We start from the raw sequence: 6,017 nt of genomic DNA, 5'->3' as shown, positions 1-6,017 counted from the left end.
AAATGCCATCTTATGGTTCACTCCCATGTATGCCCTCTTTTTTTACTATTAAGGATGTATGTGGTGGGCTTGAAAAGTTGGCCACTCGCAAAGTGGGAGATCTTCAAGGTATCAAGCCGGAGATGACGGGAGATTTACCCATGAGTGGATGTGTGATATGTTCAACCATGCGTTTCAACATGGTATGCCTTATGATTGGAGTACTAATTGGGTTAAGCCTTTGCATAAAGGAGGGGATGTAAAGAATGTAAACATCTACTGGACTATAATGATTGGGTCTCTTATGGAAAATTTGATTGGGTTGAAGAGAATGACAAGCATACAAAAGGACAAGCGGGTTTTGGTCGATGCCATAACACCATTGATCATCTTGTCACTCTTCGCGTTCTCATGGAGGAAAGTCGGTTGAAAGAAGGCAAGCGATTGTATTATTGTTTTGTGGACTTTAAGAAAGCCTTTGATATGATTCCATGTAACAGTTTGTGGAGAAGGATGGAAGAACTCCAAGTGCCAAGTGAGTTTATGCTTGCGGTTTCTTGAATCTATGAGAAGGTGATTTGTCAATTGCGCATGGGAAGAGAAATTTCAAAAAAATTTGTAAGCACTATTGAGGCTAAACAAGGATGTCCGTTGTCACCAAGTCTCTTTTGTCTATGCATTGATCAATTGGAACAAATGGTACTTGACTTTATGCAAGAACAAGGCATTGAAGAGGTCACTATTTGCAATGAGGTAATCATGCTTTTGTTGTGTGTGGATAATGTAGTGCTTCTAGCACTCACTTTAGAAGATGCACAAAAGCTTATGGTTGTCCTTGAAAACTTTTGCTTTCATAGTGGACTGATTGTGAATGAATCCAAAACAAAAGTTATGCTTGTGAAAACCAACCATAAGGAGAAGCCAACAATGAGACACTTGAACTTGTTGAGAGATTTAAGTACCTTGGCCTTGAGGTTCCGTCCAATCACAAGTGGCATGAATGTGCTATGCATCATTTGGAAGCGGGAAAGAGAGTATATTATGCATTTGAGAACATATGTAATGAAGTTATTGAGATCTTTAAGTACCTTGGCCTTGCGGTTCCGTCCAATCACAAGTGGCATGAATGTGCTATGCATCATTTGGAAGCGGGAAAGAGAGTATATTATGCATTTTAGAACATGTGTAATGTGGGAAACATCAAGTGTTGGGTTCTAAAGAAGTATCTTTTTGATGCATTGGTGACACCAGTTCTTCTTTATGGAGTTGAAATGTGGGGCGGGAGCATCTCAAAGTCTAAGTCGTTTGAGAATGTCCAAAAGCGTTTTCTTACAAACTTTCTCCATGTTAAGACACAAACACCATATATGCTCCTACTTTTTGAGTTGGGAGCTCTTCCAATTGAGGTTATGGGCATGGAAAGGGTTGTTGAGTACATGATAAAGATGCGTCAAAACCCCTCACATTGACTTCCTACAATTGCATGGGAAGCAAGCAAAAAAGTTCAAAAGACACATAAAAGCAAGATCTTGAGCACAGAATGGATGCAAGACATAAAGAAGTGGTTTGGGAGATGGGATGCATTACACTTGCAAGCTACATGATGCTTCAATTGACTTCCAAGTGAATGAATCTTTTCTACAATGCCAATGTATTACGACTTGGGAGAAACCCGGTGGGTCACGCTTCATACTTTACACCACCCATATTGCCCCCAACTACAAAACCATGTTCTTCACTGAAAGAGGAAACCGTACTCACACTTACATGCTTGAGCCTGTCCCCTTGTCCTCGATACACACTATTGCAGCCATTCGACTTAGCTCCCATTTCCTTCGATGCAAGACAGGGCATTGGGGCAATGGAAAAGAGTCAAATCGACTGTGCACATTATGCTCACTGCAAGTTTGAGAGTCTAAGTACTACACTACTAGAGTGCTCAGTTTTTTGTCACATCCGAATTGGCTTCTCTCACATTTTTAGCCATGACTTAGACCTACACACTTTCCTCTCCTAGCCACAGTGTGGGCTCTTCATTGTGACTCTCATCACCATAATTTTGGAGCATCAAGAGTCACTCATCAGCCATCATGGACATACTACATCACATGTAACTTTGGTCCCATAGGTCATATTTGACCTCCGAGGACAATAATCAAATCTATCTATCTATCTATCTCTCTCATGGGAGCTCTAGAGACGGACTCTATGCTCAAGCTCTCAACTATGGATGCAAATCCAAGACAATGAAAGTTTCTTCTTCTCCATCTGTACTATCCTATCATACTAAGCTATGCTAAGAGTTTTCCCATGAGAAAGCGTATACAAAGAATCCATTCTCTTGCTTGAAAACTACTTATTTTCACCTCACTGGCTCCAAGCAAATCCTTGCTATCTTTCTCTTAAGGAAAACTCTCTCCTTCATAGTTAAATTTCGCTAAATTTAAAAGTAAGTATTAGATTCTCTGTGGAATGAGCCAAACACTTATGATAGCTATTCTAGGTTGGTCAGTTAGAGTTACAAAAGAGTACATATTTTCACTTTCCATGAAAGTAAGTGGCTGACGTAACTCATCAGCAAAAGAGAAGTCCTTGACTTGTTATCATTAGTAGACAACCCCAGCATAACTAGTGTTCAAGGTTGAGAACCGGATTTAAACAGGAAGAGGCTAAAGTTAGTTGAAACCTACTTTGTCTCTTGATATGTAAACTCCAAGTAGAGAGATAATCTTTTAATTGGGCTGCTTTATGCTAACATACACACTTAGCATATTTTTTAGCAAAGATTAATACTTGTAAGCTGCCTAGCCTCTTTGGATAACTGACAGTACTGAGGTGTGTTTCCCAATTGTTGATAGGAAGTCCTCCAAAATGATTGGTAAATAGGAACCACAATTCCTTGAATTGATGCTGATTAGTCAATAATTTTAGGAATAAACATCATGGTTAACTATAGTGAGTTGATCTACAAGCACCCAAAGTGAGCCATGACCTCGATTGGTGATTGATAGATCTACAATCAATCTCATAGAGCCATGAGAAAGAGTATACAAAGAATCCATTCTCTTGCTTGAAAAATACTTCTTTTCACCTCACTGGCTCCAAGAAAATCCTTCATATCTTTCTCTTAAGGAAAACTCTCTCCTTCATAGTTAAATTCCACTGAATTTAAAAGTAAGTATTAGATTCTCTGTGGAATGAGCCAAACACTTATGACAGCTATTCTAGGCTGGTCGGTTAGAGTTACAAAAGAGTACATATTTTCACTTTCCATGAAAGTAAGTGGCTGACGTAACTCATCAGCAAAAGAGAAGTCCTTGACTTGTTATTATCAATAGACAACCCCACCATAGCCACTGTTCAAGGTTGAGAACCGGATTCAAACATGAAGAGGCTAAAGTTAGTTGCAACCTACTTTGTCTCTTGATAAGTAAACTCCAAGTAGAGAGATAATATTTTTAATTGGGCTGCTTTATGATAACATACACACTTAGCATATCCTTTAGCAAAGATTAATTGCAAGCTGCCTAGCCTCTCTGGATAATTGACAATACTGAGGCGTGTTTCCCAATCGTTGATAGGAAGTCCTCCAAAATGATTGGTAAATAGGAACCACAATTCCTTGCATTGATGCTGATTAGTCAACAATTTTAGGAATAAACCTCATGGTTAACTATAGTGAGTTGATCTACAAGCACCCAAAGTGAGCCATGACCTCGATTGGTGATTGATAGATCTACAATCAATCTCATAGAGAAATTGCACATAGAGCGCAAAATGCTTTAGAAGCTACTAATGCCATGAATGTGCATGCCACTCCGAATCATCTTTTGTTGAACACTAGGGCCCATAACACCTAGTGTGCATGCATTCAACAAAAACAAATCCGAATCTGCATATCCATAACTATACTTGCCAATGCTTATGGAAAATTGTATGTTGACGGCTCACCAAAAAAGAACTAAATACTTTTTATGTGAAAACAATGCCAATAATGTGAAAATCCATCATATCTAGGTACCAAATGAACTAGTTCATTAATAGAACATATCTTTTGTTGCGTGTATAAGCAACCATCCATTTAAGTACGTTGCTCATGCTCCTACATAGCTTTGTTCATCGTAGATCTTTACCACGACCTCCTTTTTCTCTTGGATTCTCTGTTGTTATGTGAGCCCATATAAAATTGCAAATCAAAGCCCGGGGTGTTGTGTGTGTGTGTGTGTGTGTGTATCATCTCAACACACACAGTGCACACACCCACTTATACCCAATCATCCCCTGAGGCCTGAGCTCCCTATTGCCTGGCTTGATCTCTGTCATTGTATTTAGGCCACGTAGTCTCAAAAACAGGCATATCCACTGACCCTGAAAAGATTGACACTATTAAAACATGGCCTACCCCCAAATTTGTGCATGACATCAAATTGTCTCTAGGCTTAGCAGGATTGCATGACTGATGACCACTTTACTTCGTCAAAAAATACCATTCAATTGGGGCCCCACACAACAAAAATAATTTGACACTCTCAAATATCTCATCACACATGCCCCCGCCCTATAATTTCCTGACTTCACACAACCCTTCTTTCTAGTTGTTAAAGATGTTAGTGGCTCAGGCATAGGTGTAGCTATAGTCCACGCTCTAGACATTTGGAAACGTTATCTTATGAGCTCTAAAGTTCTAATCAAAACCGACCAATAGGCCATTAAACATCTTCTTACTCAATCCACCATTTCTAATTGTCATATCAAATTGGGCCGGTTTCATTCAAAATTTCTATCCCATGATACAATAAAATCAAGCATATTTATTTGAATCACATTTCTATGAGTGATGTGCAATCATTTCATTCTATGCCTGACACGTATGCTGAAGATCCACATTTCTCATGTGCTTGGTTTGAAATACATCACAATAATGGTCTTCCCTATGAATAGTACACCTTGGAAAATTGTTATCTTTATTTATAGCAAAAGCTATGCATCACAGGACCCTTTAAGGAATTAGCAATGATTGAAATGCATGCACCACCATATATGGGTCATCGAGGAATTCAATCCACACTCACTGCATGTCAAGATCATTTTTTTTGGCTTGAAATGAAGCACGATATCACAAAATTTGTTTCGGAATGCTTGATATGATAAAAAGGGTTGAACGTCATCATGGTAAGTCTTATGATCTTTTGATGCCTATCCCTATCCCTACTGGCCCTTGGGAACAAATCTTCATGGATTTTATCACAAGACTTCACACCACATCCTCACACAATGATATGATATGGACCATAGTTGACTGTTTTAGCAAACAAGCATACTTTATACCTTGCAAAAAGGCATTGTTTGCACCACAGGCTGCAAACCTCTTCCTCAAAACCATCTTCCCCTATCATGGCTTCCCCAAGGCCATTCTCTCTGATCAAGATGTCCACTTTTGCAATCACTTTTGGGTCACCCTAGCCAAAAACTTAGGCTCTACAATGGATTTAACATCTGCATTTCGCCTTGAAAGTAATGGTCAAACAGAAGCCACTAACAACACTATTATGGACCTCCTTAGATCTCATACCACTAAAAATACTGCAAATTGGGATCGACACCTCCCTACGCTTCAATTTGCTTACAATAAGACCCCTCACTCCTCCACAAACCGTGCACCCTTTGAAATTGTCTATGGGAAGAAACTCCCTGTCCCTGGCTCCACTATTAGCATTGGTGTCTTCGCGGCTAACACTTTAGCAAGAGACCACACACACATTTTACAAGAAGCCATAGCTTGCATTAAACGAGAACAAAGATACATTGCACAAGCCAACAAGAAACGAAGACCTACACCTTAAAAAAAAATGACCTTCTTTGGCTTAGAATAGAAACGACGCTTATCCCAAAGTAAAATTGGCCCCTAGATTTTATGGCCCATTCAAAATCCTTCAAAAGATAAATGATAATGTGTTTTGCCTAGGTGTTCCCTCACATTGGAAAATACACAACTCCTTCCAAGTTAGTTTGTTGAGACCACATAAGGGACCTATTCC

This window comes from Adiantum capillus-veneris, chromosome 10 (genome assembly GCF_014529385.1).
Source record: "Adiantum capillus-veneris isolate H3 chromosome 10, ASM1452938v2, whole genome shotgun sequence".
Taxonomy (NCBI): domain Eukaryota; kingdom Viridiplantae; phylum Streptophyta; class Polypodiopsida; order Polypodiales; family Pteridaceae; genus Adiantum; species Adiantum capillus-veneris.
This window is presented reverse-complemented; position numbering follows the sequence as displayed.